The following is a 13,676-nucleotide window of genomic DNA, read 5'->3' on the forward strand; positions in this document are numbered from 1 at the left end:
GTGATGCTAACAGGCAGAAACTTAATGTTACTCTTAGTAGAATTGGTCCATGTCCCTATTCTAGAGCCAAGCGGATGAAGGACTATGTCACCAATCGTTGCTTATTCGGATAAAATAAGGCATGTGCTATTGAAATGTAAATGGGTCGACGTTCATAGTAGCCGGGGGTACAAGATTGATGAGTTAGGGTTTCCACTTGTGAATTTTACCCGCTTGATACATGTGGGGGATGAATTGATGGATGAGCCATATGTATTGGCATCTGAAGCTTCACAAGTGTTTTATGTAGAGGACAAGAGGGACAAGGATTGGTTTTGTAGTTGTTAAAACTAAAGCAAGGGATGTGTTTGATGCGGGCAGTGGTCCCTTGTGTGAGGATGATGATGGTGATACATATTGTGAAAATGTTCCCTACAATATCATTGGTGACAATGCGGCTTTTGACAACATTGGTTTGGCTCGACCTGATGTCGGAGGAACCACAATTGATGCAATGGTCATTGAGGAGAATGAGAAGGCTATGAATGGGGACTTCATAGATGATAATGACTTTATTGATGACGATTACGACAACGATGAGGAGTATAGCGACAATGAGTACAACAACGATTAGTAGTGAAATGTAGTAAGACCATCTTTTGAACTAATATGTTCCGATTATAACACTTTACATTAGAATATGTGTTTTCATTGTCACCTATATTGTTTTTGGATTTAAGTAAATGGAAACTCAACTGCTTCCATATGTGTGGCTTGGTAGTGTGCTTATGAAGTGCTGCATGTGTAAAGCATTTGTTAGAGATTATGTACATATATATATATATATATGTATATATATATACACATATGTATATGTAACATAATGTTTTATATAACTAACAAGGTTGTATTGTTTAGGTACTGCACACAAGCATGGGGAGGAAGCGGTGACTTGAGTTCGTTGAGCTTGCTGGGAGCTCTTCACATGTGGGGTCGAATGACATACCATCACGCCAACAAGCTCCTCCAGTTGATGATGATAGACGACATTCCCAGGGGAGTGATGATGAGACACAAACCACCAGGTTGGTGTATTTCTAACTTTTTGAATGCTTTGGCCTGTACCCTCAAAAAATCCTTGGATTCAGTAGGGTCTTTAAGAACCTGAACCATAATGCAAAGTCAGTAAATCATTTCTTCAAAATTGCAACTAGAGTTTTTGTTTTTTGTTTTTTTTTTTGTTTGGGTTCCCTCATCTCTGTTTTCTATGACCTTTAGTTCAGTAAGCACTTAAATTTTAGTTTATTACATCCTGCTGATCTACTGTTATTAATAAATTTAGCATGTGACCAGATGTACGAGTTATAGTCCCACAGGCATCAACAATAGAACACCAAAGTACAAATCAGTTTAGGCTTTAAGTGTTGAACTTGAATCTATAACAGCTAGCAGGTCAACAATATTTGTGATAGTTCCTAACTAGTAAGCAGTCCCTTTAGGACTAAACAAATATGAAAAATAGTTGTGATCCTTATCTAGAAATGAAAGTTCCAAGATATTTTGATATTTCCTTTGTGTAGTATCCAAATGGCTAGTTTCTTGACATGAAATTCTTTCATGTTTCATTGTAATCTGATGCAACTTGGTGTTTTAATAGATCCTCAGGACGTACCAATAGTAGGAGCGATCATTGTGTCCAATAAACGTGGGCCTAACCGATTTGATGATATATGGAATATGCCACCGGGCAAAAAATTATTCTTGAAAATAAATAAAGCGGGCCAGCCAGTTGGGAAGAATAGTGGATCTTTCTTAAGGTGGCTGGGAACAGTGGCAAGATAGCCTAATATGTGCCCAATCAATTACTGCTCATGGCCTAAAATGCCACTGCAATACAAGAATTGGTCCTGGGAAGCCATTCAAGTATTAGGAAAAAAGCTATGGTAAAAGAAATGACAATGAATTTCCTTTAAACATACATGAATTGCTTGAATAGTCATGATTTTCTTCTTCTTTTTTTCTTTTCTCTTTTGGTTCAAAATAAAATTCAATCTTTCTAAATAAAATTATATAAAGTTATGCAAACTACAAGAAATATGGCAAGTACTGGTTTAGGGGATAAGATCCATTCCCATTAAATCCTCTAATTTCATATAATTTTTATTTAAATGTAAGAAATATGGCACTTAAAAGTTACAAATAAATGCGACATATGTCTCACATTGAGTTAAAATCAAAGAGAATTGAAGGATTCTTCATTTGATCCTTCCATATGATCCTTCTAGCTTCTCCATGTCCCTTCTCTCGAAACATAATTATTGTAACTATGCTTTATGAGATAAATATTATTGTTAATTTGCTACTTGTTCTGATTATGAAATCCAATAATTTTTATAGCTTAACAAGTAAGGGGATTATGGTAATTTCTTTCATTCCTATTTCATTTGACTTTGTTTGATATTTAAATTTTATTTCATTCCTTTTTTTGTTCGAATAAGTAAATAAATGGTTTAAAAAATAGAATGTATTATTTGTAGTATATGAAATCAATTGAAAAAGATAAGAAAAAAAAAGTGTGCAGGATTCTCAATTGAATGGTTCCAAGATATGAATTCAACTTGCATTATGATTCTAATGATATCAATATCAATATCAATAAATGTATATATTGGTCATATCTTAGTGAATTTTTATCCAAAAAAAAAAAATGATTGTACATTGTGCAAGCGAAGCTAATTAATTGGTTGATTAGTAAGTAATAAGTAACAGCCTCCTAACTAACTTTGTTCCAAAAAAATTGTCAATTGTTACTAATTGTTACAAAAGACCCTACGAACTAACTAGTGGCAGGGAATGGTTGTTGCACCCATTTATTTATTTATTTTTATGTTTGGTGTGGATAGGTCCACCTAATTGTTACAACAGTTACTGGAAATTTTGTTAGAAAAAGTAATACTGCAGATGGTCTTCCATCACTTCCACAATTAACTGTGAATGTGCTTATTTGATGCTAGTTTCAATTTTTTTTCCTTCTTCATAGTTTTAGATAAATTTATATGATGGAAGGTTATTAGCTACACTGGTTAATGTATCTTCAAGTTACGAATGTCATTGCTTGTGGAAAAATTGTGTGACTTATGGCTTGATAATGGTGTATTGGATCTTTGATAGAACTAGAGTACGAAGTCCATTTGTATATATGTATTTGTAGATATGTGCTTCATTTGGGTTACTGAGTATTTGAAATGTCTTATAATATTTTCTTTTGCAAACTACAAGAATAGGTTCTATCTCTCTTTCTACACCATTTTGGTATCAAATTCTCTCTCTTTCAAATTCTTCACTCTTTATTACTTGTTTAAAGCTTTATGTCAGTTTGCAATTATGTTAAAAATGTGACATTTTAAAGTTAATTCAACTTTACACATAGTAGGCACGATGGGTAATTCCTACAGACCGCATCCCACCTGCTACGCAAAGGAAATGGGCACTCTCACGGATTGGGAAGTTGTGGAAGGGCCACAAATCAGAATTGAAGGAGCAATACTACAAACCGGGCGCAACTAAGGAAGATTTACTTCAGCTATCACTACCGGAGGTTGATGACACTCAATTTCATGGCTTGGTGGAGTACTGGTTCTCTGACGATTTTAAGGTAGTAATAGTTATAGTGGTATAGATGTTTTGCTTTTATAGGTTCCATGCTTAAGAGTATTATATATTAGCGGGTTATTGTAATTGGTCGTGACTTTCTTGAAATGTTTGTAGGAGCTGTTGAAAGATAACAAACTGCGGCGTGGGAAGCAGACAGAGTTGCATACGTTAGGATCCAGAAGCATGGCCCAGACGGCGGAGAGCATTGTAAGAACAATATTATATATATTAATCACACGCTTAAAATTACAAAGCTTATATTATTTTGCGTTCTAAAGTAGGAATAAATGTGATTTGATGCCGTCGAATCGACACCCTCGCTTTAATATGCCGAATGTACTGACCATGTTGTAGGCAGAGCAGAAAGGCAGACAACTAGAGAGAGGTGAGATGTATGAGGTGGCATATTCTCACCATGATGGTAAGGCTTTGAATGCCACTATGGAAGCGAACATTGTAAGTTTGTAACAAATTATATTAGTAATTTGAATGTATTGCATTTTGATTTGGAAAGAAGTTCTTTGATTAACGTCACAGGGTAGGGACTTTAATTAAAGGGGAGATTGGTTTCTCATTGCCCAACCTTGTCCTTGATTAGGTTGTTGGCATTATTAGATTAGATTAGATTAGGGTCGTCCAATGTTAGGAAACTTTTGTTTATAACATTATTGTTTTTATTTCTTAAAAGATCCTTAGATATTGAGGATTTTACTCAGATGCTCTTCATTTCATTTATAAGTATAGTTTACATATTATTTTTGTGTGGATTTAACAATATATATATTGTGTTAAAAGACTTTCTCAAAGGAAAATACTATCTTTTATCCATTTCCTTTCTCTCTTTCCTTCCTGGCCTAAAACCAAAAGTAGTGATTGAGTAGAGTAGAGTGGTCATTCCTAATCTCTAACTTTGCCCTTTGGTCATTCATTTGCTTTTTATCCAATTCATTTTTTTTTTTTGTCTTTCTATTATGTAAAAATAGTATAAACAGAAGCTGTATATAAGCTATTTCATTGGGGATCAGCCAAGTCCACATAAGCAGAAAAAAAATGAAGCAATTTTCTTTTTTAATTATATTCTTTACATGAACAATTCTGAACATGATAATTACATCCATTGCCTGCCTTGCCTTTTGGCCGTAAAAATGATTGATACCAAATTATTAATCATTCCTAGTTATCAAAGTGAAGTACAAAGCTTGCCTAGGTGAAATTAACCTAAGCCATTTTATTGAAGAATTTTCTGGACTCCATTTATTAATTTTTAATAAAAAGACAAGCAAGGGTAACTTTATATCTTCAATGCCAGTATCTGCAAGCATCTTATGGTTTTAAAGGCCTTGATATTGGTTTCTAGGTTTTAAAATAGTTTTTTAGTTGTTTTTAATTTTACAAGTTATTGTTGATTTTGTAAGGAGGGGCATGTTTATAATTTTCTATAACTACTGCCAGTAAGGGTGTATTGGTAGTTGAGTAAAGTCTAAAATTTTCTAAGAGATTCTAATTTTCATGTCTTTATTTATTTGAGTCAAGTTAGTCTTTATTAGGTCTTTGGTTCACTACTTTAGTTTATGAGTTATAATGCTACTTGTACAAGAAAGAGTCATCAGTCAGTACACTCAAATAAGTCAATATACAAAACCTATAGCCATCCTCACCATGACTAACCCCAAGGTCATACATTTTCCTATCCTAAAGTCTTCTCTATTTCTTTTATAATAACTCCAACCCAGCTTTTATATATATAAAATCATATTACTCATGTTGGCATGTGTATTATTGCCCACGTTGCTAATATGTTGTTTTGTTTATTTGTGATTACTAGGCAAAGATGAAAGAGCTTATGTCAACGGGGTCACAGTTGCGGGGAAACCACATTGAGGCTGGCATACTTTGGCAGCTTGATGATGCATTTGGACAGGTCATGGGTGTAGAGAGAGGTGGCCATGTTAGAGGGGTAGGCTTTGGTCCAACCCCCTTTGGCAATTGTGCGAGGTCAATGGATGGCAGGACGCCACCTCCAACATCTACTGCAACTGACCAAAGGGTTATGGAGTTGTCTACTCAAGTAGAAGAAATGAAGGAAAAATGCACTCGTTATGATGCCCTTGAAGCTCAAGTGAGGTCAATGCAGAGGATGTTGACTAGGCTGTGCCCATTGTTTCTCAGTATGTCTATGGTAAGAAGTTTGAATACAAAGTATGTGCATTTTTGTTCATGTTTGTATGGTGATTGGTGAGTTGTCATGAAGTTTCTGTGATGCAAAATAATCAGATGAAATATTGTTTGGAAATGGTTTATAAATAATTTATGAAGTTAATTGGTTAATGGATAGTATATGATGCTTTTTGTGTGTCCGTGTTGTAGGTGATTGGTGAGTTTTGAGCTGCTGAATTTTGCTGTGAAATGGGTTAATTGGGTGGCTATGTCTTTGGAGAACTTTTTCTATTTGCTAAATATTGTTGGTCACCCGCTCTATCCAAATAAAGATTCTTTTTAGTTATTTTACCAAAAAATAATAGTAATAAAGATTCTTTTTGTTTATGATTTATAATTACTTCTTTTACTGTCTAATTTAGATTGTATTAGTGTTTATTTATTTATTAGTAGGAGGGTATCATGTCAGGTCAGGTAAAATATATTTTGCTTGATGTGTTATGACTTTCTGGACTGATTAGTAGTGTGATTGAAGATGAGAATCAAGTGCTATATTGAGGTGTAGGAATATACCAAGGTTGTAAGATTATAATAGGTCAGAGAGAGGACAATATACCCAAGTAGTGGCCTAGAATTTGATAAGAACTTTTAAAGAGAAAATATCTATGTGTAGCAAGTAGGAACAGTAGAAAAAGTTTTCCTCCCTATATGGCAAGAAGTGCAGCAAGTGCTTACTGGTCTTGAGAACTAATAGGAGTGAATGCTTGAAAGAAGGCTGCCTATAATCAATGCTAACATTCATGGGGTACCCCCATAATATGTGCATGAACTGGTTTCTGAAAAAAAATAAAAAGTTGCAGGAATTGTATTGGATCATCACTTGCATTTGCTTATATTATGTTGGTGACTGGATGATTTAGGACATGATTGCACCTTCAGTTAACTACCATGTGATAGTTGTTACATTGCTACCCTACCTCTCCAAGTAAAGGAACTTTGCTATAGAATGCTTATCAGCACTCATGGTTAATGTTAAATATAATATATCTTTCCTCATTAATGTATCCCCTCAACTCCCAACTACCACCTTCTCAACTCCTTCATTATTGTATACCCTAATCTTTATATCTACTAGTTTAGGGTTCATTGTAACACATAAAATACATAGAAATATCAAGTAGAAATGTAACCTCTAAGGCTTTACAGAATATGTGTAAGTAATCACTTATTGAATCTTTTGCATAAATTGCTCACTAATACCCAATTGATATGCTTAACTGAAATCAGTCATTTTGAGTGTGTTTTAATTGCTAGTGATATTGTGTCATTCAGCTACTAACTCTGTTGTTTAGTACACTAATTCATTGTGTGTTTCTTAATTTATAGGATGGTGATGGTGATGGTGATTCTGCAGTGGACATCCAGTCTCCCAATGCTCAGTGCTTATCATTTGATGATACGCAGTAGGCGATACTTTGGACACCTATTTTGGAGTAGGCAATACGCAGTAGAATGTATTCTTTTGTGTAGGACATTGTACATAGTTGTTTAGAATATATTATTTTGTTCATAACATTCTAGACACTTAGGATGTATTATTTTGTGTATAAAATTCTAGACATTTGGGATGTAATTATTGATATGGTGTAATTAAATATATTTAATTTCTTGGTTTAATGTGGTATGGTATTTGCTATTGGAAAATATGAATTGTAGTTCATTACAATTGCTGTAAAATAGGAATTGGAAAATACATATTTTATGAACATTATAGGTGCTAAAAAAAAAAAAAAGGACTTATACCAGCACTTTTGAAAGCGTTGGCATAGGTCCTTTTAAATTATATTCATTCAAGACCTATACCAGCGCTTTTGAGAATGTTGGAATAGTTAATGCCTATCCTAGCGCTTTCAAAAGCGCTGGTATAGGTCTTTTAAATTATCTTCATTAAAGACCTATACCAACGCTTTTGAAAGCGCTGGCATTGGCAGCACCTATTCTAGAGCTTTTGAAAGTGCCTGTATAGGTTGTTTATATTATATTCATTCATGACCTATACCAGCATTTTTGAAAGCGCTGGCATAGGCAGTACCTATTCCAACACTTTCAAAAGCGTTGGTATAGATCTTGAATGCATACAATTTAAAAGGCCTATACTAGCGCTTTCAAAAGCGCTGATATAGGGCTCATGCCTTTCCCGACGCTTTCAAAAAGCGCTGGTACAGGTCCAGCAACCCTATATTGACTGTCACTGCATGGCGGTTTGAAGCGTCAGAAAAAAAAAAAAAAAAAAAAAAAAAAAAAAAAAAAAAAAAAAAAAACGTCGGGCTAGGAATTTTGACCTTATCCCAGCGCTTTTTGGGGCTATCCCAGCACTTTCTGGGGCTATCCCAGCGGTTTTGAAAACGCTAGGATAACCCCTTTTTTTGTAATGCTTAGATGAAGAGTGCTGAACTAAGCATTAGGACTTCAAAGAGACCAAGAGTGAAGCTTCTATTGCTGCTCCTGTCTTTGGTGATCAGCTGGCTACTGAGGAGGTTCATGTGGATCCCACTGTAGCTGTGGATCCCGCTGGTGATGATGATACTACTAACCCTACTGTTACCTCTCCTCTCTCACTCCATGCCATGATGGGGACCTTTATGATTACTCAGGCGACTCATGGATAGCTTATTGATGAGCTACTCATTGAGGTTGTTGCCTTGAGAGCAGATTTTGCCGAGGATAGGAGTGCTTTTTCACCTCTTCCACCCTCTGATCCTTAATGGTTGCCTTTAGCAATGTGTAACAAAAAGGGAGAGTAGGATTTAGGATAGGCACTTGTACTTAGGGGGAGAGTAAATAATTTTTGTACGGAGTAGTTTAGTTGTTTTGTTGATGAGAGATTTTGATGTATTTGTCTTTCTCATTGATTTTGACGTATATTTTTTTGATTTATTGTTCTTGTTTCACAAACATTGTTGGTTAATTGACTATGATAGTTTATTTGATGTTTATTCATTTGATATTCTATCTATCTCTTATGTTTTGTGAATTCAAGTTCAGTTTTTATTTATTGGATTTATACTGTAATTTCGACACATACGTTTATGGTTTGTTTTGAGTGTTTCAGGAATTTACAGGATTAATTCTTTCTCATCTGTTGTCTATTCTAGCAACTAATAGTTAGTGGATTGTGATGGAATTGTATTTGGGCAACAAGTGTAAGTTGGGCTAAATCTTGAGGTGAGCAATTCTTTTTTAAGTGTGTTTTGTCATGGATTTCCAAAGGAGGAGATTGTTAGGTTCTAAAGATTTAGAGTTAAATTTTTAGAATTTCAACTTGAATGTGTTGGTAAACCGAGAACAAAAACATGTCTAGGATAGGTGCTAGACATTGCTCAAAGCTGTACACGTCAAAACTCTTGAATGTACAAGCTGCAGGGAAAAGCATTAATTTTTTGTAAAGCTCGACCAATTGAGAATCGCAAAAAAATAATTTCTACAGAATTTTTAAATAGGCCCAAGCTTGCAAAAACATTTAAGGTTTCAGTCCAACACTCCTACGTATAAAAGGAAAACCCTAGGCACGTTTTGAAGACTCTTGGAAGACTTGTGAGTTACTCCTATGAGAACTAAGAGGTTCTGTACCTTCTAACTCTACAACCATCTACTAGAACAAGATCTGCAAGCAAGTGCTAGTGGAATCTAGTTGCTGCAAAGATCAACAAGCCGTGATCTGAAACCTTTGAGTGGGATCTCAAAGTCACGAGCATGGGTGCTTGTGTGCTGCAAATCCAAGAGAGAATGAGGTGGATTCGGAGCTTGAACGTGGTTATGTCGATAAGTTACTACTGGAGGTAGCAATAGATTTAGGGTTAAATCTTTTGTAAAAACTTCAATTTTCTATTAATGGATTTGTTTTACCTTGAGGATAGTTAGATCAAATCCTCCACAAGATTTTACCTTAAAACTATTGGTTTAATTGGTTTTTCTGGGTTATCATATCGTTGTGTTCTTTACTTTTCGCTGCTTTGCATAATGTGATATATTATTGTTTAACCTAGATCTGAATAATTAGCCTAAGTACTCTAAACTAACTAACAATCTGCATTAAGGACTCTAAACTAACTAACAAGCTATGGATTTACATCTATAGATAATGGGAATGGGAAGCTGCCTCAAAAATTTGAAACTTTTTGCGGAAAATCAGTAAAGCAAGCAAAGTACTTGACTGATATAAATATATGAGCCCTACATCTTCCATGGTGGAAGGTAACATCCAAAACTATATTTTCTATATCATGTTTGTTGTAATTAACATTTAGAATTATGCATTGAACAAATTTCAAGCAATGACGCATTTAACGTGTGGACAAGAAGCATTTTTGGTGTAAATTTTAAATAAAATTAAATCTAGCCATTTGCAAGACTCTTACTGAGAAAGTGATGGTAATAAAGAGGTTTATACATGCATTTGGCGTTGTCAAAACGTGTGGGGACACCCTAGTTTGGAAGATTTTAATTGTATTGCAAAAGCTTCATGGAAAAAGGGATCTCTAGTTGCATTGAGTTAAGTTTTATATTCCTATTTACATTTTACATTATAGACTAAATATTAAATGTGCACAACATTGTATATTTATACAATTGTGTATACTTTACATGAACGATAATTACAAAAATATTATATAAAAAAGAAAATGTGATTATAAACATATAATTGTCTTGAGGTTATTTTTTACCTACTATTCTTGTCTATTGTCAGTATCGACAATAAGAATAAGTGAGTCTAGTGGCCCTTACTTGCTTAAACCATAAAGGCTAAGAGGCCAGATTTGATATAAATTTTGATATAGTCATTTGTTCTTCTTTCATATTTGTTCAGTGAGGATCATCTCCCTTTTTCTCACAATTAATTCCAAATTTCCGTTTCGATTTCATCTCTCAAAATTAAGCCCTTCAAAATTATTACACCTTGTAATCCTCATGTGGTGTTGCATACTTGCATGGGATCTCAATCCAGTTGGGTAAATGAAAGTTGGTGGGTTTACGTGGATAACATTGCATCTGCGTCTATACCTTAGCCTTTTTTTTTTTTTTTTTTAATTAGATGTTCATTTTTTAATGTCTATTCTACCGAATAATGTAAAACATGGTTCTTCCCCCCCCCCCCCCCTTTTTTTAATTTTTTTTCATCATCTTCCTATTTAGCTTCATCTCAAAAACTAGGTGATGAGCAGCCTCTAAGTTATCTCTAGAAGGTCTTTAAACTTATAAAATGCCAAGAAAAAGAATAATTACGGGAGATTTTCAAATATATTTACAACTAATTTTGTGCATTTTTTTTTTTTTTATAGTAAACATCAAAGAAGAAAATTTTCACTGTTATGAGAACAATATTCCTTGGGATATTGCAATGTGGAGCATTATTCATGACAAGGTCAAAATTTTCTCTGAATTTGAGCATTGGCTGTAAGGAGTGTAGCTTAGAAAATCTTAATAGTTTTGTATTGTCACATTGAAACCTCTAAGAATACTGCAATTTAAAAAGCAATTGCAATCATTTGACTGGTATGACCATTGTAAATTTAAATATGTAATTTCATATAATAAATAATAATAATATGTTATTTAAGTGGGCTCTTTTTAAAAAAAAAAAACTATTTTCTTCTACACTTTTCTTTTCTTTCATGGTAATCAAATTAGAGAATTGCTATCTTTTTTTTTTCTTTTTTTTTTTCTCCTTCTACTTGAAAAATAAAAGTATTTTAAGAAAAAATAATAATAATGGTAGGTTTCAATTAATCCAACTAATAAATTCTTTTTGTAAGTGGTAACCCATTAGTATCTTGGCTATTAGCTAGTCTTAAGAATTCTTTTATCTTGAAATTTTGGTTTGTCATATTATATTACGTATTCTTACGACTATAATAGCATACAAATAATATGAGTAATGTTATCTTGTGAAGAGTTGATTAGGGAAAAAGAAAACTTTTTGTTTTTTTTTTCAGTTTCCATTAAAACCAACGCCACCCACCCAATCATGAACCTTGGTGCTTGATATTTAATTATGGATAAAGTGCAAAACTGACCCTCTAAGTTTTTTTAGATTTTATTTTAGTCCTCTAACTTTGTTTTTATTCATTTCAATCATCTAACTTTCAAGTTTATTCAATTAAGAACTTTCCACCAACTTTTGTTATATGTTGTGGTTAATTTTTCAATTTTATAAATTTTTCTTCAAAATTTTCAAATTAAAAAAAAAAATTCAATTAATGATTGAAAAATATTTTCTAGATTTTTTTTTTCAAAAAATTTTAACAAAAATTAACGAAAATGCCTTAATTGAATAAATCTAAAACTTAGAAGACTAAAATGTACAAAAGCAAAGTTAGAAGACTGAAATGAAATTTGTGGGTCAGTTTTGCATGTTAGTCTTTAATTATTTATCATCATTAACGTGTGGGAAAGAAGCATAAGATGGCATGCGTTCGACATAGAATCATGCTAAGGACACAATTTTATGCTACAACTCGCCACATAGCGAGTTGTAATTGGTAAGGATATGTCAGTGGGCCATACGAAGACACACCTTTACTAATCACAACTCGCCATGTGGCAATTTGTGGTATAAAATTATTCTAAAAGTTGTATCTCTAGCATAATTCTTTCAGAAAAAAAAAGGAAAGTTTAATGGAAAATTGATTCCCACTTTCTTGTCATTGTGGAAAATCGAAAACATGTGGGGACAGCCCCGTTGGAGAATTTGCATCGCAGAAACTTCGTAGAGGCACTTTATTGACTTGACTGCACCATTGTTCGGTGCTACTTTTGATATCTTTCAGTATCTATTAAGGATCCACTATAGCCATCTTTTCCTCTCTAAGGACCAAACTCTCTTTTCCCAATCAATTCCAAATTTCTAGTTCGATTCTATTCCAGCACACTTTCTTGAAAATCATCGTTCTTTCAACTATTTCTCAATCACATTCAAAACCTTTCAAATTGCACGCATTCACTCATCTTTTATATATAATTCCCATTTCATTACATCTTAATTTGATATTTCTTTCCTTCTTCTTCTCCTCTTTTTAGATCTTTTTCAGTCTTCAGTTAACAGATCATACTGATGGCTTTCCCAACTAAAGAAGAATTAACCTCTTCTTCTTCCACTCGCCAATGGAGCCCTGATATTTTCTTGAGTTTTCAAGGTGAAGACACACGATATGGTTTTACAGGCCATTTATACACCGCTTTGTGTAACTATGGCTTAAACACCTTCTGTGATAACAATCTTGAGAGGGGAGAAGAAAATTCAAAGGAACTTCTTAAAACCATTGAAATGTCAATGATATCGATCGTTGTATTGTCTAAAAATTATGCATCTTCTACTTAGTATTTGGATGAACTTGTCAAGATTCTTGAGTGTAGAAATACTGGATGGATCCGGAAGGTTTATCCAATTTTCTACAAAGTGACTCCATCCGAAGTTAGAAAAAATGAGGGAAAGTTTGGAATAGCACTAGATAATTAACCATGAGAAAAAATTCAAAGACAACATGGAGAAGGTTAAGAGGTGGAGGGAAACTTTAATTGAAGTAGCTAACTTGTCTGGACATGAATACAAGAATGGGTATGTATTTAACTAATACCTACTCTTGTGTGATTTTATAAGTTACAAATTTTTAATGGTTTTGGTATTCCCACTAAATGACAAATTATGAAAGTATTATATATATATATATATATATATCCCATTTTTTACTTACTTTGTAGTTAAGCTATAAACGTCGATGATATTGATAGCAATGGAATAATTTTGACTCAGATAATGTTATCAATTGGTGAGACTCTATGTTCTTTTATTTGTTATAAACTTTTACTTGTTTTATTATGACGCCTAA

At 33.5% G+C, this 13,676-nt stretch overlaps 1 pseudogene; it reads left to right on the top strand.

Moving 5' to 3' along the window:
• The first annotated feature begins 12,901 nt into the window (after positions 1-12,901).
• The window catches only part of LOC142610371 (disease resistance protein Roq1-like), an 88,342-nt pseudogene continuing 87,567 nt past the window's right edge, over positions 12,902-13,676 (top strand).

The sequence above is a fragment of the Castanea sativa genome, chromosome 9 (assembly GCF_040712315.1).
Source record: "Castanea sativa cultivar Marrone di Chiusa Pesio chromosome 9, ASM4071231v1".
Lineage (NCBI taxonomy): Eukaryota > Viridiplantae > Streptophyta > Magnoliopsida > Fagales > Fagaceae > Castanea > Castanea sativa.